Here is a 21,461-nt window from a genome sequence, read left to right as displayed (position 1 = left end):
TAAGCTAAAAAAAAAAAAAAAAGGTTACACTGATTTTTCTGATTATTCTGCAATAAAGATTAATAGCAAAAAAACTAATCTGTAGTAAAAATATTCCATAAAAGCAATAAAGCACTTGGAAAAAGATAAGCAGACATGTTTTGGGGGAAACAGGGGGAATATGGCGAGTTCTATGACCACCTCAAGCGTGTATGTGCTGTCAGAGGACTAGTTTGTTCTTCCTTTTCTCCTAAGACCAGGAACAGTAAAGTTTTAATTTATTCATTTATTCCAAACATAGGTTGAACACTTATACATGCCAGATAGTGTCCTACATGCTCAAAAAATTTAAGCTCATTTTCTTCTCACAACTGTCTTATTTTGCAGATAAGGAATTGAGGTTTGGGGTGAGAGAAGGCCTTTATTCCAACTTCAGTAGATCTGTCAAGGACTTCTGAGAGACCACCCGGTCTAACCATCTTGTGTCAGAATCAGGAAACTGAGGCCAGAGCAGTTAAACAATATTCACGGTCTCTCAGACATTTGTTAACACTGCTAGGCTAATCTTCAAGTCTCCTTCTTCTTACTCCAGTGCTCTCTCCATAATTCTGGCCCTGACTACAGTCCTGTGATTTGCCGTGGGACTAAACACCCTGAGCTGTCAAATCTTTGTGCTTGGACCCATTGGGGATGTTGGCATTTGCTCCTATCAGTTACATCATCTTTGCTGTGTGGGGGACCTCCTGGGCCAGTGAACTTGTGTGCAAAGCAGTGAGTATCAACATCATTGTAAGAGGAAAACAGGTTGGGAAAAAAAAACTCGAGGTTCAGATGACTGCTGCTTCCAGAAATTCCAGGCCATGATGCGTGAGAAGATGCAAGCCATCATCCCCCTTCCAACTTCACCCTTGTCGCTTGGAGTTAGACCGTAGGTGCGAAGGTGTGAGAGGGAATACAGCTACTGTGTTTTCTTAGGCAAATCACTAATGCCAATCAGTGCGTGTGGGCACAGACCATGTGGCAAGCCTTGGAGAATGCTTTCCTTTGTGTCTTCATTTTCAACACCAGCTTCTTGTTGTTTTTTAGCAACGGTTTAGTAAGTGTTCCTCAGGTTTCACCCTTTCAACATCTGAATGTCATTCCTTTGGCTAACCGATTTTTTTTTTTTTTTTTTCCTTCCACTTCTTCACTTGGTGATGACAGGAGAAACTGTTAGTTTTTTAAAAAGTTGATTTAATGGTCCACTTGCAAGAAGCCACATAGCAACCAATCTGTTCTTAAGATTTGGAATTTATTTGATTCATCTTCTCAGATGACTTATTGAAATTGTCTTTAGAATGTGTCTAAAATGGGTGTTGTGTGCTCTGCTGATGGTACTAGACCCAGAATTTCCATCCAGGTATTTATTTAATTGTCTCTTCTAATTCTCTCTGCTGACACTCATCTTGAAGCTTACTTTTGCCATTTTATTGGAACAGTACTCACTCCACCCCTGCCCCAAACATTTAACTCCTCTAAGATAAATCCAAGCCCAACCCAGAAATTCCCAGGTTGGCCCTAAATCAATGCCAGACTGTACGGTATGTTAGTAATGGCTTATACTTCAGGGAGAAGAATTTTCATGAGTAGTTTCAGAGAAGCAGATAAAAGCAGCCGAAAGCCCACACTTGGGCTGTAGTGATCATTGCTTAAGACATGTAGGAAAGATTATCATGGAGAGAGGAGAAATTCATTGTTTGAATCCAAAATGAATATTACGACTTTGTGTCAGGAAGCCTGAGCACCTCCAAATTTAAGCTGAACTCTGTGATTGCATTTGAATTTGGTCTTCAGATAAAGATAGAGAGATTCAGGGTCTTTCAAAGTGAAGGGTGGTCTGCTGCTTTGGGCTGTTTTAGGGGTCTTTGTCCATTAATGGACTGGCTGCTCTTCAGAAAGGAGTGATCTTTGATCTGCAAAACAACAAAAGTACCATCTTCCTGAGTGTATGGAAGACACTTGAGGAAGGCATGGGTCATGGGCCAGACTTTGATTTCTTTCCTGTAAGAATCTATGTGGTACAATCAAGCATTTTTAAAAAGATAAACCTGGGACAGTCACCTCTCTTCTGCATGTCAGTTTCCTCTGCAGAATTAATGGTGTAGAATAGAGATATTTCTAATGATACTACTGTGTTCTCATTATGATTAGTTCTGTACCAGGGTTTTGAAATCATGAAACTGAAAGCATCTCAGAAGTCATATGGTCTAACTGCCTGGCTCAGATAGCCTTTGCTGTGTGCCAAAATCATTTGAGAATTTAGTGGCTTCAAACAAAAATATGCTATTCTTCATCATCCTGTAGGGGGCCAAGCAAGACTTTCTTCCACTTTCTTGGGACTCACTCATGACTGCTTTCAGCTGGAGGGTCAGTTGGGCTGGAAGGTCAAAGATGGGCTCATTCACACGTCTGTAATTTGGTGTTGGCTGTTGACTGGGGTCCTTATTTTTCATTTCAGATCTTCTAGTAGATTAGATCAGCTTCCTTATAGGGAAGTCTCAGGACCATGTCCTAAGAGGGGGAATGTCTATCGAGGACTAGGCTCAAACTAGAACTCAGACAAAGTTGCCTTCCATGTATTGATTACGATGAAAATGCAAGTATCGTAATCCCCCTCATCTAGTGCTATGTTCATTCTGTAACACGCTGTTCCCCAGTGGTCATTTCCAAGTTCATTCATCAACCACAGTAGGTATTATTGGGCAAGTACCACATGCCAGGAACTGTGCTGGGCATTTTGGTAGATTGAAAAGAGGGATGGGGTGGGGAGGGAGGTGTGAGGGGGTTCAGGATTGGGGGACACATGTACACCTGTGGCTGATTCATGTCGATATATGGCAAAAACCATCACAATATTGTAAAGTAATTGGCCTCCAATTAAAATAAAGAAATTAATTTAAAAAAAAGAAAACTTGTCTTTCCTTCAAGTAATCTATAACCTATGTCTTGCATAACATTCAAGAGGGTGAACAGACCACATTTTAAATATGGCTGTAACCTACTCCTATAGGCTCTATAAGACCATATGTCATGGGTTGAAATAAAAGCCCCATCTTATCTTGAGTTCAATAGCATCACCATATATTTTTACTGGGAGAGTTGAGGTGCTTTTCCACTTTCCACAATCTCCTCCACAGTAAGTTTAATACATGAAGAAAGACAATATCCAAATTATCGTAAATCTGTCGGCATTCCATTTCAGAACAGAGGCAAATGGAGCTTCCTTGTATCTGAAATGTTGTATGTATTGGGATTACTGTTTTATCCTTTAATGGGGTGGCCCTCAGGGTCAAGTTTTATTATCTGCATCTTAAAAATGTAAAGCTGGAGTTTCAGAGAGGGGAGTAGAGGGGTGACCTGAGTCAGGATGGGACATTAACCTCCTGACCTCGGAGACTGATGACTCTCAAGCAGCACTGCACTCCAGAGGGGAGGCTGTTTTGGGACCGAGAGGAAGGCCAGACACCCTGGTGTTTCATTTTAAGCTTTGAAAGGTTAAACTTAGGCTTGCCTTTGCCCTCTAACCTGTCAGGGCCACCCCTCGCCAAGACCACCTTTAGAGTTCTCCACTTTTTCTTCCTAGACCTCAGTTCTGCTCTTCTCCCACACCCTCTTCTGGTACCTGACATGCACTCGTCATCAGCTGCTCCCTTCCATACCTGATTTTCAAGAAAGAACCAGCTACCAGTTGTTTACATTTCAAGTGTGAATGTCAGTTAATGGGCAAGTCTGATCTTTTTCTAGGAAAAGAAAAGCTTTATTCATGGGAAAAGGGATCCTGATCATCAGCAAATAGGTTATAAAAACATACCCAAGGCTCCTTGGATCATGCCTGCTACTTTCTACTCTTAATACCTCCTCAGAGAGTCTAAAACTCTAAGACCACTGAGGAGTAGAATTTGAAAATCAGAGTGGTCAGTGGAAATACTGTTGGTACTCCCTGTTTTGTGGGTGAAAGGACTAAACTCCAGAAAGAAGTGGTGGGTTGTCATGTTATACAACTAGTTAGTGGCAGAATTGGGATCCAAATTTAAATCACTAGATCTTTAAACAAGCAAAGTTTGTGCCGGGTATTATTTCCTCTTCCTGCAAAACAGATCTGCCCAGAGCTGGACACTTTTCAGATGCATAAATTCTCATAAATCTTTTCTAAGTCAGTGGAGGTCTTTTGATACAAAAAGGGTGGAATAAGGAATGGAAAGGAAACCATGGACTAGTCTCCGAGATGCTATTGTTATTGATTTTGTTGCGGCTGCTACTTCCATGTGACATATGGAAGTGACATCAGAAAAATAGCATTTGACAGAATGAGTCCTGGGCTCTAGCATTCAGACATAAGTTTCTTATGTGGTCTTGGCAACTCACGTAATCTCCGTGCTTAGGTAATCTCTAAGCAAATTTATAGACTTTCCAACTCTGGAGGTGGGAGACAAGATCTTGGTGCAGTGACCAGATTGTGCACAGACTAGGAGTAATGAGGGAGTGATGGTTGCAGTAACAGAGTAATGCTTGGGGTAATGTTAGCTATTTTGGGGACAGCAAATAGGCTGGTTTGAGTAAGAAGAATGACTTATGTTGGCAACTTTGAGTAAAATAGAGATAACAGTTACTTTTTTAACATGAGAAAATATGCCTATCAGGAACTAAGACGGAATGCTGACTCATGTTGCCATGATTAACCAGTGCCCTAGAAGTACCCAACAATGCCGTTAGCTCTTTGAATTCTCTTGTTTGGGGCCCCCTTTAAACTCAGGAAATTATGAGAGCCTCTGTTCTTTACTGAAAGAAGTGGTTCTTAAATGATAGAATTTTGGGCATTGTGGACCAGCAAATGGAAGAAACAATTTTAGGCAGAAGCCTTCTAGATGGTCATGTGTTCATACTTATACATCTCTCTTCTGGTTTCTCACTGGGGCATTTTTTAGGGTAAGCATCTTATAACAGGGCTTCCCTGGTGGCTCAGCAGTGAAGAGTCTGCCTGTCAATGCAGGATATGTGGGTTCGATCCCTGGATCAGGAAGATCCCCTGGAGAAGGAAATGGCTACCCACTCCAGTATGTTTGCCTGGGAAATCCCTTGAACAGAGGAGCCTGGTGGGCTACAGTCCAAGGGGCTGCAGAGTTGGACACGACTTAGTGACTAAACAACAACAAACCTTATAACAGCGCTTCATTCAGAATTCCTCCTGACTGCTGGACAGGACAGCCTGTGGATGGAGCACTGCTCATGTGAAGATCACATTTCAGGTCTGCTACTCACCAGCCAGGGGGCCTTGGCCAAGGCAGTTAATGCCACCAAATCCCTGTATGTTTTTATGAAAATAGGGGCAACGAAACCTACCCTCTTTGCATCACAGAGTTATTGTAAGGATCAAGTGAAAGAAAAAGTGTGAATGTGTTTTATTATTGAAGGAAATTTATGGAGATGAGGGGTGGTTCTTGTCTGGACCAAACCCATGGGGCTCTAGTCTCTGGAGACCCATGGAACCATGTATCAGCCCTCATCCTACAAAACCACAGTCTTTTTCTAGTGCACCCAAGGCCCGCATCATGGAATCCCAGGCACCCAGGGTATATGGATTTCAGAGTGAGAGCCAGCTTGGAATTGTGTTAGCAGAGCAGGTACAGTTAAAAAGCCTGGGGCTTTGGAATTTTTAAAAGGGAACCAACACCAACATCTCTGAAATAAATTGATTTGGTTGAAACTCTTCCAAAGAAATTACCTTAATTCTGAGACTAAATATGCTGCGTTCCAGCCCAAATGGACTTTTCTTGGCCAATCCCCTGAGAAGTAAACATTCAAGTTTAATAGGGAAAGGGCAGTAGAACTTGCAGTTTTAGCTCACTGATGTCACCCATCGCTTTTTGAGCCAAAGAACAAGAAAATCCAACACTTCCTTCAAGTATGAAGGCATCATATGGGAACGATACAAATATGTTTGTGGTTTCTCTATATTTTCTCTTAAAGAAAAACACAGGAATTGAAGAGGATACATTTTTCAGAATCTTGACAGACATATGTGCCTCTCTTGGAGAGGGGGCCCACCTGGGAATGTTGGCTGTCTGGTCATAAAAGCTGTCTTTTTATTCTTTGTTTTAAAAATACGATAAAAAATATAAGCACAGAAGGTCCAAACTTGTGGAAGAGCTTAATGTTAAATTGAACTACAAAAGTCAGACCCCAGGATAAGATCTTAGTATTAGGGAATAGGAGAACGTTTGAGCTGAAAGGCCAGGGTTCATTTTGCTGGGGAGGAAGTGAAAAATTAAGATCTGGGGGGAAGTAAAAAATTAAGATCTAGCTTACTCCAGGTTACAGGGCTTCTGTCATCAAGGTTAGACTAAAACACAGGGCTTTTTGACATCAGAACTCCTGCTGTCTTGTTTGAGAAAAAAATCATTCCTTGATAACAAAGACATTGTGTTAAGGCCACCCTGAGTCCAGTGTTCTCACAGTCATGGCAGTAATGACTCTGAGTGATTACATAACTGGGCAATGACACCTCACTCATATAAGGGAGAAGGCTAAGGCAACTTCCAATGGTAGCTGACTAAAGTCAAGATCTTTATTCCAGGACTGTCTCTTAGGCAGGTGAATCAAATTGTGGATTTCAACGGTCCCAGTAGAGCTTGCCGGAGAAGGCAATGGCACCCCACTCCAGTACTCTTGTCTGGAAAATCCCATGGACAGAGGAGCCTGGTGGGCTGCAGTCCATGGTGTCGCTAAGAGTCGGACATGACTGAGAGAATTCACTTTCACTTTTCACCTTCATGCATTGGAGAGGGAAATGGCAACCCACTCCAGTGTTCTTGCCTGGAGAATCCCAGGGATAGGGGAGCCTGTTGGGCTGCCGTCTATGGGGTCGCACAGAGTTGGACACGACTGAAGTGACTTAGTAGTTGTAGTAGAGCTTGCATTTTGAGCCAGCTCTGGACTGTTTTCACTGGAGTATGCAGAATACTTGGGTGAATCCAGTTTCATTCTGTCAACCTTAAACAGGCATCGCTGAACTAGACAGATGTTCAAAAGTGAGGATCACCGACCAAAGAGACGGCAAGGACTGGAGCATCTCCATCTTTATATCCATAGTCTCTAATGCCCAGGAATTATTTAAAAAAACATTTGGTGATTGAATATGGATAGTTAAATATTATGTCAGTGGTATGACTGCACTGAGTGTGGAGAAGAGGGAATGATCAATCTTCCTGGAATATGGATAAGAACAAGTTCAAGGATTGCTTCAAAGCTGATATTCGATCTGCACCTTAAAGGAAAACACATTGCAGAAGAAATGATCATCCACTTAATCTATTTAGATCTGATACTTTGGCTGGTGGGTGACGGGGGATTAGTAGGTATGTAAAGCACCCAAACCTCCCTGATAGGGAAAGTGACCCCTGGGTTTGAAAGCGGGGATCAGGGTACCCAGCTTATTTGTATCAGAGCTGCCCAGTGTGTGTCTGGGTGGAGCTTTGTCCTCAGGTGGTGGAGACGACTTTGGGCCTTGGACCAGGTCTCAAGTGGCCTCACCTGACTTCCTGCCTTGCCCTTACTTGGGTCCCTGGGAAAGGCTGTTGTCCTTGGCCTCCCTCCACTCCAGGATACGCAATTACTCAGAAACTCCCAGCTGCTCCCAAGCCCCACACTGAGTTTCCAAACAAAACCTGTGAAAACAGATCTCCGGTGGCAGCTTTGGCCACACTTGGCAACTGCCTGTGTCCACGGTTCACCAGCAGGCTTCGAGTCCCAGACACTCTCCACTCCAGATGCACATGAAGCCCGGACGGACACTGTCTTTGAGACACATCCAGGAAAGATCTGCCCAGGAACTCGTGGATGCGATGTTTTTCTTTTGGCTCCATCCAAACCAAATGGAGCTGAATATCTGCATCCCAGCCCGTCCCTTTATTGCAGACACAGGCTCACAGCTCTGCAGTCGTGCAGTAGGAGAAAGGCTCTTCTACCTGCTGGGTCTCACAGGGGTTCCCAATCTCTGCTTCTTCCCTGATGGGGACCCCAAGCTCAAGGGCGGCCTTGCCCCCCTCACGCCTTCATCTCACCAGTCGCCCTGTCTTCAGTATCTGGACCTGCCTTCTTGTCTTCCTGCTGCTCTCCCCTCATGCAGGTCCTCACCTCTGGCTGTATTAATTCAATGAGCTCGGTTGCTTCAGTCACGTTGACACTTTGTGATCCTATGGACTGTAGCCTGCCAGGCCCCTCTGTCCATGGGATTCTCCAGGCAAGAATACTGCAGTGGATTGCCACGCCCTCCTCCAGGGCATCTCCCCAACCCAGGGACCGAATCCACGTCTCCTGTGTTTCCTGCTGGGCAGGTGGGTTTTTTACCTCTGACCCTCCGGGGAAGCCCATTATTTCAATAGTCTCCTACTACTCACCCTACAGCAGCCATCCCCAACCTTTCTGGCACCAGGGACTGGTTTCATGGAAGACAATTTTTCTGTGGATGGGGAATGGGGTGGGGTGGGGCAGAGGCAGGGAGCACATTCCATATATTGTGCACTTTATTTCTAATATCAGCTTCAACTCAGATCATCAGGTATTGGATTCTGGAGGCTGGGGACCCCTGTCCTACACTGTTCCCTTCCTTCAGAAGGGTAATGTTGCCAGACTTTTCTTTCCAAAGTATAAACCTTCGGTGACATTATGCCCTTGCTCGAAACCCTTCTGAGGCCCACTCCCCTCCCCCTCGATAGTCTTGGAGGCCAGGCTGCCAGTGTTTGAACCTGGCTCTGGCATCTGTCCCTACTGTGTGACTGGGGGCATGACCCTGAACCTCTATGCCTCAGGGTCCTCCTTGTGAAGTAGTTTTAATAATCTCCCTATTCGAGTTGCTTGAGGGCGAAACAAGGTGGTATCAAGGAAGGTCTTAGGACAGTAATGGGTTGGGGTGAATGCAATTTGAGTGTGCAGATCACACCTCTTTACCCCTTCTCACTTCTCACTTGTCTTTCTCTAGATCTGTTCTCCAGCCCTGTTGGACACTGAGGAGGCAGAGACGAGAGCTGCCCAGGGCCTGGATAATGGACAAGTCTTCCCCGTGTGTCACTTACTGTTGATTATTTGTGAGGGGCTGCCTGAGTGCTGGAGGTGGGTGATTCTGAGCCGGAAAGAGAGCCATGATCTGTGGGCTATATGTGCCATTAATTCAGGGGAGGAAATAGTGGCACAGGTGCCAGGCATTATTCATTCCCAAAAGAACCAGGGTTTTACTAGACATTGTAACTTAGAGGAATGAACAATTAACTGTGGAATTTCAACTTTCTATAAATAAGTGTTCAGAGTTCAGATGAATCATGACAGCCTTAGTGCTATAAAATGGTAGAGAATCCTCTACTACATACCCTCATTTAACTTAGCAAACACCAATGTCTGAGGACAAGAGGAATCTGCCTGCAGATGCAAGAGTTACATGTTCAATCCCTGGGTCGGGAAGATCCCCTGCAGAAGAAAATGGCAACTCACTCCAGTATCTTGCCTGGGAAATCCCATTGACAGAGGAGCCTCGTGGGCTACAGTCCAGGGGGTCGCAAAGAGCTGGACACAACTGAGAGACTAAACAATAAAAAAAAGACATGTGGCGTGTTCAAGGGACCATGGCTGGTTGCAACAGTGCATGTTCTTGAGTGCACAAGAACCCAGCCCCCAGCTACTCATCCCGTGTACTCCTTAAGTAGCACGAGTGCTAACCTCAGGTGAATTTGATAAAGCTTGTCACAGCTTGCTGTCTTATCCAAGAGTCTGCCGTGGTTCCCTCCTACCCTAAGAGGAAGGTGAAATCTCTCGTGGGTATAGAACTCATCCACAGCATGATCCTCTTTCCCCATTCAGAATCCACCATAGCTGGCACTCTCTTGCACCGCTGGTGACAACACAAATTGACGTAATCCTTTTGGAAGCTTCCCTTGTGGCTTACCTGGTAAAGAACTCGTCTGCAGTGCTCAAGACCTGGATTTGATCCCTGGGTTGGGAAGATCCCCTGAAGAAGGGAAAGGCTGCCCACTCCAGTATTCTGGCCTGGAGAATTCCATGGACTGTATGGTCCATGGGGTCGCAAAGAGTCAGACACCACTGAGCGACTTTTGGAAAGCAGTTGGCAGTACACATGAAGAACCAAAACATACTCATAGGGCCCATAATCCTACTTCTATATCTCTTCCTAAAGAAATGTCCCTTAGTAAAGAAAAACCTGTATGCAGAAATATTCACTGTAGCATTTTGGTAATAACACAAAACTGTAGAGAACTTTGGTGTTTATCATTAAAGGGATTTTTAAAAAATAAATCATGATGTATTTATGAAATGAACTAGTGAGATCATTACAAGTGATGAACATAAAAACTGTGAAATACCATGAGACATACTTTAAAGCTAGAATGTTAAGTTAAGAAAAAGCAGGATATAAAAATATAGGTAGAGTACAGTGACAATGATCTGAGAGAGACACAGAAGGGGCAAAAGACACTAGAGAAATTAAATAACTTGTATGGAATTCTTTTTCTATTACAGAAAATTTATGTGACAGCCATACATTATTTTCATAATATCTAAAAATTTAATATGTCATAATGATAAAGGTTATAGTTCAGTCCCATTTTTTTTTTTTGAGGTCAAAATTTATTTTTTCCTATTTATTCTTTTTTTTTTTGTATACAGAACTGAGACCAATTACTCATACAGCCACCTCAAAAGTAAGCTAAATATTAGATAACAGTAATTCTCTGAACAGTATAAATTCACCAAAAAGTTGTATGATACAGAAGTATTATAATATTGTTGTTCTCCATGGTTAAGTCAGTAATTTTCTTTCCTTTGTTTAAAACTAGAATATCCTTTTCTAGAAACCCCACTAACCATTTTCTAACTGTCCTTGCCTGAAATCTTTCCAGTCCTGTCTTTGTGAAGTTGTGTGAGCTGATGTTGGTGTGTGCTTCTGCTCCAAGTGTGGTCAGTGGACCTGTCCTCCACAGAACACTTGTAGCCATAGAACAAACTAATATGTTCTGGTCATGGATGGGAGATAGTCAGTTTAGGATCTAGGACAGGGCTTGAGTGCTCTCTGCAGGGGTGGGGAGTGGGGAAAAACGATGAGGAAGATAGATGAAAAGTTGGGCAAAAGTATAGACAATTAGTGACAGATCCAGAGGGTTCACTGCACTATTTATTTTACCTGTGTGAGTATTTGACTATTTCAATAATAACAAGGGTTGAAAATTCCTGCACATTCCTTCTGAATGCCATTCTAGTCCTGTCTTTGGGGAATATTATTTCTGTGCATTTTACTCATGCTGATCTTGCTTTTTTGTGTGTGTGCTATGCTAAGTCGCTTCAATCATGTCTGACTCTTTGTGACCGCATGGACTGTAGCTCACCAGGCTCCTCTGTCCATGGGAATCTCCAGGCAAGAATATTGGAGTGGGCTGCCATGCCCTCCTCCAGTGGATCTTCCTGATCCAGGGATCGAACCCAATCTCTTATGTCTCCTGAATTGGCAGGTGGATTCTTTACCACTCGTGCCACATGGAAATATTTTATTCTTTATTTATTTGGCTGTACTGGGTTTTCACTGTGGCTTGTGGAATCTTTCAGTTGTGGCATGTGGGATCTAGTTCCCTGACCAGGGATCAAACCTGGGTCCCCTTCTTTGGGAGCATAGAGTCTTAGCCACTGGACCACCAGGGAAGTCCCTGATATCACTTTTGATGACTAATTTGCTTGGTGAGATGGTTCTGTGTATAAGTATGTATGTTCATGTGTGTGTATACACATCCCTGTGCATATATATATATACACACACACACACACACACATTCACATGTATACATTACACACATATTTTAGATTTAATTTGCAAATAGAGTTGTAAACTCTCTGACAGTGTATATCTCACTTTACATTTCTTTTTCCCCAAACAACACTTTTGAAAGACATGGGGATGCACAGTCACTGTTTATAAATGAGTTGTTCAGATTTATAACTTGCCTGATGACTTGTTAAAAGCAGATTCCTGTGTCTCTGCCTGGAGATTCTGATTCATTTGGCCTAGGGTGGGCCACGGCCTGTAGATCTGCCAAGAAACCTTCCTTCCTCAGTGTCTGAAGGGCAATGAGGTCTTATACTGTCCTCTATTAAAATAAGCATATGATTGGGAGGGGAAAGTCCATTCAAACAATTGCCAAGGCTTACTGACCAACACCCTCAGCCTTCAGTCCTTCACCACTGGCCCAGGGTGGAGAAGGGGATACGGGGTGAGGCTGGGAATAAGATCAAGGTCTGGATGGTCTCTGAGAGACAAGATTTAAGGACAAAAAGAGAACTTCACTGAGTTTTAATCAACACTGAGGCTGTTTGTTGGACTCATGGCTCTGGCTCAGTAAATCCCTTCCAAAATCTCATTTCAATTATTTAAACAAATTTGAAGATAATTCAGCAACGTGGAGCAAAAGCATGTTCTCAATGTGGAGCATGTTCTCAAAAGATCATGAGCCCAATAAACATGTACTCAGTGAGGGTCTAGGTTACATCTGAGAAATACTAGTAGGTATGACGGATTTCATGCATTGGGTGCCCACGTGTCAAGCACTGCGGTAAGTACTTTAAACTTGGTTCTGGTACAGATGGAGAAACGAAGACCACAATAGCTTAGTAAGTGGCAAAGCATCTATTTGAACCCACATCTGTTTGATTTTGAAAGTCATCTTTCTTCCATGCTATTCTGCTTTTTTGTACACCCAGTATCTAGCCAGGGTCAGGAGCACATGGATTCTCATGAATACTTCTTAAATGGGGTCATTTCCCACTGTGTTAAGTTCCTGTGTATTCTCAACCCAGCACTGGAGGCCAGAAGATTCCAAGAAGAATATAGAGGATTCAGAGGAACAGTCTAAGAAAAAAAAAAAAATTAAAAAACAAATGAGCACTAATGAAGGATAGAAAAGGTGAAACAAAATAAAGATTTAGAGTAAAATGATTGGGGTAATTAAACCTGGAGAGGAAAGAGCTGAAGACAGCCCTCTAAATGATCCTCTGGTTATGGAGCTAGTAGGGGTGTAGCAAGAAGAGGATAGCTTAGCTGGAGGAGCCAGGGGTGGCCCGGGGAACCCTGCAGTGACCTGGGACTCCCAGCCTGTGGGGCTGAGCTCTGAGGAGTGGCTGACCATAGGGTTTTGGATGGTGACCAGGCTGCCTGCTGAAAAACCTCCAGAAAGGAAAGAACTGCAAAATTCGCTGAGAGCTCAGTTTGTGTTTATGTGTGTGTGTGTTGGTCACTCAGTCCTGTCCTCACTCTTTGCGACCCCATGGACTATAGCCCACCAGGCTCCTCTGTCCATGGGATTCTCCAGACAAGAGTACTGGAGTGGGTTGCCATTTCCTTCTCCATTTGCCATGCCCCAATCTAGTGGCTTTGCACACGTATATCATCCCACAGTGCTCGACCCGTCACTCCTTCCCAGGATCAATCTGGTCTATCACAACAACTGGAAATACCATTATCTGCATCTCAGTGCATTTCTGCAATCTCTGCAGTCTCAGTGGATAATCTGACATCATAGGCCATGATGGATCGTCTCCGACCATATGCCCTGAAAGACGCGCATACCACAGCACAGCCAAAGACTGTATCGCAGGCACTCTGGTCTCTCCACTGAAGCTCCCTGTCATCAACAGCTTTGGCTCCAGGTGAAAACATGGAAGGCAGCAAAAAAACCAGCCCGTTCAGCCTGTATTCTGGGAGCACTGGAGTTATCACACTCATTAGCAGAGCCGGGAGTGAGCTGGCAAAAGGCATGCTCAGTTCTAGCTTCTTTGACCTATGTTTTCTGTGGGGTCAACTCATTTACTCAGCTTTCCTGATTATTTTTGCTCTCTCTACCTCCTGTTTCTTTTGAAATCAAACAAAATTAAATCCCTCAGTTTTAACGAGTTTAGGTTAGTATTAGATTAGTATTAGTATTAGGTTAGTAATAGTATTAGGTTAGTATTTAGAATAGTATTTTTATTAAGCCTGTCATACATAAAAAATAAAAACAAATTCCATAGGAAGCTTTCCATCAGAGAATGAACATAATTGTTTTAATTACAAGGCTTGTCACAAAATTCTTTACATGTCCGGGGTGCCTGGATTATTCATTTGGATCTCTTCTGCTATTGGAAAATGTAAAATGATGTCAATAAGGAGACTCCCAATGGACTTTCAATTATGTGGAGCTACTGATTCTGTTACTCCCAAAAATAGCCCTTGGGTAGCCAGCTGCCTACAGCCTATAACTCGAGGACAGGGAAAATATTATTGGTTCATGTGTTAAGCCTGTTGAAGTTGAAAGCATCCTTCAGAAATTCTTCCAGAATCTCAGTCTCTCCAGTTGGAACTGTCTCTGCCTCCTCTCAGTCTCCATGATCCTCTCTACTTAAAGCACTTGTTAAAGATGGCCCAGCTGAACTTAGCACCAGGGCACGTTCACATGCCTTTCCTTTCGTGCCTAGTAGAGGGCCTTGAACCCTATGGGCATTACAAAGGTGTTTTGTGAAATCCAACCTTTGCTTCAGAAATCATTAGAGCACCACAGAAACCGCTGTAAGTGACTAAGATGGCCATGAATAACTCAGCTCCCCACCACCCAAACCAGAGAGTGATCTCAGTGGTATTGCAGCTTGCGTTTGAAGCCAGATGTAGCTATACCTTTTCTTGTGACCAACTCATATCAGCCTCCAGAGGAACCTGAAAGTTCCTAATCCAGAAACACAGGTGATCACACACTGCAGCCCTAAAGGGAGACGTCTGTCACTGATATGGATTTCAACAACCAGAGGAGGTTCCAGGTAAACGGAGATACAGTAATAATTTCCAGATACATGGAGATTGTGGCTGGCTCAGTGATTGTCCCCATCGAGCAGGGAGATCATGAAAAGTGCCCTTTCTCTGGCTCAAATCACTTCCTCCTGTTGGTTTATTATTATTATTTTTTTTAGTGATACAGTTATGGCTATAGTATGTTTGTAACGGACGAGTCTCATTGTTAATATTGTGAATGCTTTGTCCTCAGGACAATTTTATTATGTAAATTCATCATTATGAAATGCACTTTAAAAATCATAAAGACTTACATGGAATTTAAAATATTTCCTCTAATTATTTCACAACAGCATATGGATTAGCAAATAATATAAGGTAGAGGATACTAACAGAGATCTTTACGGAAAAAAAAAGTACACATGAAATATGGTTTGGCCAGGTTTAATACACACAGAATACACTTTAATACTTTCATATGGTCTGAATAATATCCCCATATTGATTTTTTCCTTGTTTCTACCAACTCCACAGCAAATGTACGACAATGGCTCATTGATTTATTGTGAGTGTAGCAATGGGTTTATAACGGCATGAATCATGCCGATTGCTCAATTCACCACATGCCTTAATAAAAGTTTCACTTTAATAAAACTGAGCTAAGGCAAATATGCCCAGAGGCTGGCCTGACATTCCTTGTACATTACTCTGCCTCAGGAAATTATTGCCATATATTTTACAGCAGCTACAGTAGGCTAGGGGATCAGGATTAAAATGTACTAACTACTGTGATATTTAACAGAACTCCTGTGTTCCCAGTTAACCCTCACAGGTACAAAATGAACAGAGCAATTAGGAGAGAGCGCAGTGCAGGGAACAGAACTGGTCTGGGGTGCAGGCCATGGGGGTCAGTGCTGGCCCTTGTCACGCTGTGACCATCCCCTAAGCACTCTGTGGAGTGGACACGGGGAAAAATGATCGTATTTTCCTCCCAGAGTTGCTATGAACATCAAAAGAACATAGAGGAAGCACAAGACCTCATAAACTACAAATGCAATGCGAGTGTAAGGTGAGGTGTCACCCTGAGGGCAGAGCCTGTAGGACACGGACACACACACACTAACCCCTCAGCACTGTGAACTTGGTCTTTGGCAAGATCCATCATCACAGTTGTTAACTCCAGTGAGTTTAGATAAAGAAAAGATCTTATCCTATTCATAAATAAGGTAATTAGGGGTTAAAAAGAGAAAAAGCCAAGCATGCTAATAGAGCAATAGTATTCTTTTATAAGCTAACGATTGTTTTTGTCTTCCGTAGTAAGAGTTGAAAATGTCCTGCCACACCTGCGTTGTGTTAGAGAAATTTAAGCTAGGGTGTGAGAATGTAGGCCGAAAGGAATTGCCAGGACCATTCAAATGGCTTATCACGTACTCGTTACTGCTCTGGAAGAAACTGAGATTAGACATCCATATACCATTCAATGAGGACTGTGCAACGTATGTTAGTCCAAAAGACCAGGAAACCTCTTTAGACTTCTAATCAATGCCAATCACAGGCTTCTTTGTAGAAGGCGTGATAGAGTAAGGGGAATGCGGTATGGTCCTATAGAAAGAGTCAGCTCTGGGCTCAAGTCATACCTCTGCCATTAACTACCAGCTGTGTGATCTTGCGTGTGTGTTCTAGGTTGCTTCAGTTGTTTCTGACTCCCTGTGACCTCATGGACTGTAGCCCTCCAGGCTCTTCTGTCCATGGGATTCTCCAGGCAAGAATACCGGAGTGGGTTGCCATGCCCCCCTCTAGGGGATCTTCCTGACCCAGGATCCAACCCACAGCTTCTGTGGCTCCTGCATTGCAGGTGGATTCTTTACTGCTGTGCCACCAGAGAAGCCCCCGTATGATCTTGGATCAGGCTGACAAATCTCTCTGGGCCTCCATTTCCTCCTCTATAAAATGGGGTTACAACTGTTGGAGTGACATTTAAAACTGAAGTTCTCTCCACCTGATCTCAGCTACTTCATGGTGATGAATCTCCATCTGCTCAACGAGTCTGTCTCCTCCACTCACAGCCCTGTTCCATTTCCACTCTGGTTTTTGTTTCACCCACACAGCCGCCTGGTGGGGAAGACGGAGCTCACCCACGACCCAGTCTGGTTCAGAAGGCCTTTCCCTTTGCTTTTGCAGCAGCTTCGTCACATTCAGCACTCTTCAGAACCAGTTCCTGTTCATCTCAATCTTGTCTCCTCAGTTAGAACCTGGAGGGAAGAAACTCTATTTTGTTTTTCTCAACTTTGTTCCCCTAATGTTTAACTTTCTGTTTGGCACATGGACAATAGTCAGGAAATATTAAATAAATGATGAATGAATACATGAATTAACAGGGTACAGCAGGTCACATCTCAAAGAGGACGAGCTTTCACAAAAGTGAACCAGATTATAAGTTTGGAAAACGAGTGGAGACTGGGGAGATGCTGGATATGCCAAAACTCAATATGTAATTCAGAGTTGCTGCTTCTAAGGTAGGAAAACAACATTAATACACAATTGATGTTTACTGAGCACTTGCCGTGTGCTAGGCACTGTGCTATTTGCTCCGAGTACCGCGTGTAGTTAGCCACTGTAACAGCTCTATGGCATTATTATTATTATTATGTGCTATTATTATTCCCATATTACAGCTTACTACACTGAAGCTTAGGGAGACTAAATAACCTTCCCAAAGCTGCAGAGCTAACAACAGCTGAGCTAGGATTTGAACTTGTCTTTCTGATTCCAGAACTGGTGCTCTAACTCCTATGATGTACTGAGCAAAGGGGAGTGAGCACCCCAGATGCCATCGATGCTGCCATCCACAGAGGAGTTAACATTTAAGCATGGGGCTTAGGGTTATGGCGAACTAAACTGTCACCTAGTTCTCCATACAAGTTTCACTTCCCCTGGTCCGTGTTCTGAGGCTTTAACCACTCATTCTCACTTTCAACCGCAAAGGGACTCCAACAGGGGCAGCTGAAATAAAACCCACCATCATCGGCCAGGAACTGAGCTGTCAGAAGAAATGAAAAATCCAGGGGCAACTGCCTTTTTACCATTCATAAGTGAGTTTATCGGGAACTCTCTTGACGTTGAGCTCTAACTATAGCGTTTAAGAAAATCCCAAATTTGAAATAAATAAGTTGGCTGACATACAGACATTTTACATATGAATTTAATAAAATAGATTTTTCTTTTTGAAATCTTTGGTAATCTCTGAAATATATCAACTGCAACCCAGGAACATTGTATCCCAAGTTGTGATTCATGAAATGAAACGGAAATGTATTATGTAATTCAATTTGGAGAGTCCAGCACAGAGCTCATTAGGGCTGTTGCTGGTGATGTGGACTAGAGTTCGGAGGCCTTGTGGTTTGGGCAAATTTCTCTCGGTCCGTACCTCCCCTTCTTCTGAGAACATTTTAACCAAGTATCGTCACCCTTTAAAAATAGCATTCTTGAGCATTTTGCCCACAAATGAGGATTGTTCAGGGGAAATTTTAGGAAAAACTGTGGATTGCCCACCCCCCACCCTCCACTTTACCATTAACCCGTCTCATGATGAGTCAGGCTCAGAACTGACTCATGGCCTTTCTATGTAGTTCTTGGATCCAGACCAGGCCTCGCCTGTACGTTGGGCAGGTGGACATCAGGGTGTCATCTGAGGTAACCAGAGCCCAGGGAAATGAAGAGACTTCCCCAGGGTGATGCTGCTCTTAAATTCAAGGCTAGAACCAACTCTGAAATCCCTGTGTTTTTTTTGTTGTTGTTGTTTTTGTTGTCTGTTTGTTTTGCTTTTAAGCTCATCACATGCCTGAATTTCCAAAGCGTAGTTTTCCCTATATATAGTGATTTCTAAGAAAACAAACTGAAAAATGAGTAAGAAAGGACTTTTAGTCCCATCTGATTTTTATTGTACTTCTTTAAGTTTCTTTCTTTAAAACATTTTTTATTACGTTTAGATAAAATCCACCATTTTAACCACTGTAAAGTGCACAATTCAGTGGCTTTTAGTACATTTACAATGTAATGTACTGTTACCACTATTTAATTCCAGAGCATTTTTATCACCTTGAAGAGAAACTCTGTGCCCATCAAGCATTTGCTCCCCATTTTCCTCTTCCCTGAGCCCCTGGTGACCTGATCTGCTTTCTGTCTTTATGAATTTGTCTATTGTAGATATTTCATATCAAGAAATCAAACACAGTGAGGCCTTTTGTGACTGGCTGCTTTTACTTAAAGTTTTTAGAGCTCATCCATGTTATATCATGTATCAGTACTTAATTCCTTTTTATGGTTGAATAACGTCCCATGGTATGTATATACTAATGGGATTCCCAGGTGGCACAGTGATAAAGAATCCACCTGCCAATGCAGGAGACACAAGAGACGTGGGTTCAATCCCTGGGTCGAGAAGATGATCCCCTGGAGTAGGAAATGGCTACTCACTCCAGTATTCTCGCCTGGGAAATTCCATGGACAGAGAAGCCTGGTGGGCTACAGTCCACAGGGTCATGAGGTGTCGGACATGACTGATCCTCATATGTGTATATACTATGTTTTGTTTTGTCAGTTGATGGATACTGGGGTTGTTTCCAATTTCTGGCTCTTAATGAATAATGTTACTGTGAACACTTGTGTAATAAGTTTTTGTTTGAATTTTTGTTTGTTTATTTTCAATTCTCCTGGGTTTACCTAGGAGTTGAATTTCTGGGTCGAATAGCAATTTTATGTTTGACTTTTTGAGGAGCACCAGACTGTTTTCCAGAGCTGCTGCACCATTTTACATTCTCACTAGCAATGTATGAAGGTTCCAGATTCTCCACATTCTCAGAGACACTTGCTACTTTTTGTTTTTTGTTTGTTTACTAGAGCCATTCTTGTGGGTATAAAGTGGCGTCTCACGGTTTTGATTTGTTTCCCAAATGACTAATGATGTTGAGCATCTTTTCATTTGCTTATTGACCATTTTATATCTTCTTTAGAGAAATTTCTAGTCAAACCATTTGACCATTTCTCTATTTGGGTTGTTTTCTTTTTGTTGTTCAGTTGTAAGTTTTCTTTATATATTCAGGATACTAGCCCCTTACTAGATATATGATTTGCATATATTTTCTCCCATTCTGTGGGATGTCTGTTCACTTTCTTGATGGTGTATTTTGTACAAAAATTTCTCCCAAATATTTAGACAGGGAAAAACAGAGTTACCTTGTAGTGACCTTCATCAGTTCCCTAGTGGGAAGTGGGCAGAATTTCTTTAGGTGGGGGAAGTTTGTGCCAATTAGAAGCAGAAGTCATTGGGTAGCCAGGAAGAGGCACACTTAATGAAAGCAATTGTCTGGGGTATATGTGACCATTGGCTGGAACACAAAACTTCTGGTGATGGAAAGAGATTCAGATTAATGGGTTTTGATGGAAATAAAAGGGATCCAGATAGAAAGTAGTGACCTTCCACTAAGGCTGGCCTTTAGCCAGGGATTGTTTCTTGGGATGGAATTCCCAGTGAGCCAAGTCCAATGTTTTTCCCACAGGTATGATCCTGGAAGTTGTCTCCTGGAGAAAAGAGCAGAGTAAAAGATATTGTAGGTTATAATTCCATGGACAGAGAAGCCTGGCAGGCTACAGTCCATAGGGTCACAAAGAGTCAGACATGACTGAGTGACTTTCATTTTCAACCTTGCGATAAATAAGGATCCAAATAGTCTAAGAAACTGGGGGGGCTCTGAGGGAAGGTCTCCACTTCACATATCAACTTGCACTTATGAAGAGATGACCCAAATCTGGCGATGACAGGTGCTGTTAGGAATTCTTTGCAGCCTTGAAACAGTCCAGCTGTGTTGGAACGTTTCTAGAACTAAGATTTTGGATAAAGTGTCATGTAGTTATGAACAAGATTTTTAGTTTTGTATATGAACCTGGGGGAAACTGTGAGGCTTTTGCATTGAATCTCAAGATTCTACAGTCAGTTTTCTGTGATGTTTGTGTCCGCTGTTTCCACCATTTAGAAGTATGTATAAGAACATTATAATGAATAAGAGAATATTATAATGAAATAATTCAAAACAAATAACACAAGTGTGCTTATGCAAACACACACACACACACACACACACAAACACACACACTCTTGTCAATGGAGCAAAAGCCCAGAGTAGAAAGAAGACAAGAAGGGGGCTTGTTCCCCTGATGACAACATGCAAGTGCGTATCCCCAGGATGTCAGCTTCCCAGTGAGAAGAGACATAACCTGCTTGGCCCTACTTTTTTGGACCTGGTCGGGAGAGTGAATGAGAAGATAATTACCTATGTATTTTGGAAGTAGAAGTGTTGTAAAAGAAAATGTTTTATAGTCAGCCAATGAAAAAGAATCTTGTCCAAGGACATCTTCTATAGCCCTCAGCCATCCTTCAGATAGTAAAGGAAGACAACGGAAGTAACAGTGAAAACAAAACTGACCTAATGGCCCAAGTCCCACCGTCGGGGTTATATATTTATTGGGCACTTCTGTTCTCGCTCAGCAAGTGGCTGAGATTCTAACTTCCACAAATAGCTTAGTTCCTCTCTCCTGCAGCTCCGCTGACTCTTCGCTCTCCCTCTCCCTTCCCTGT

The 21,461-nt window shown here is 42.8% G+C and overlaps 1 protein-coding gene across 1 annotated transcript in view; it reads left to right on the top strand.

The window, feature by feature from the left end:
- The first annotated feature begins 17,256 nt into the window (after positions 1 to 17,256).
- The window catches only part of OSR1 (odd-skipped related transciption factor 1), a 168,344-nt gene continuing 164,139 nt past the window's right edge, over positions 17,257 to 21,461 (top strand). Inside the window, 1 exon segment of the mRNA XM_010840519.1 lies at positions 17,257 to 17,343. The gene's annotated coding sequence lies outside the window, so the exon portion shown is untranslated.

Source organism: Bison bison, unplaced genomic scaffold, assembly GCF_000754665.1.
Source record: "Bison bison bison isolate TAMUID 2011002044 unplaced genomic scaffold, Bison_UMD1.0 scf7180017864145, whole genome shotgun sequence".
NCBI classification, from domain to species: Eukaryota; Metazoa; Chordata; class Mammalia; order Artiodactyla; family Bovidae; genus Bison; species Bison bison.
Note: the sequence above shows the minus strand (reverse complement) of the source record. Positions and strands in the feature narration are given on the sequence as shown.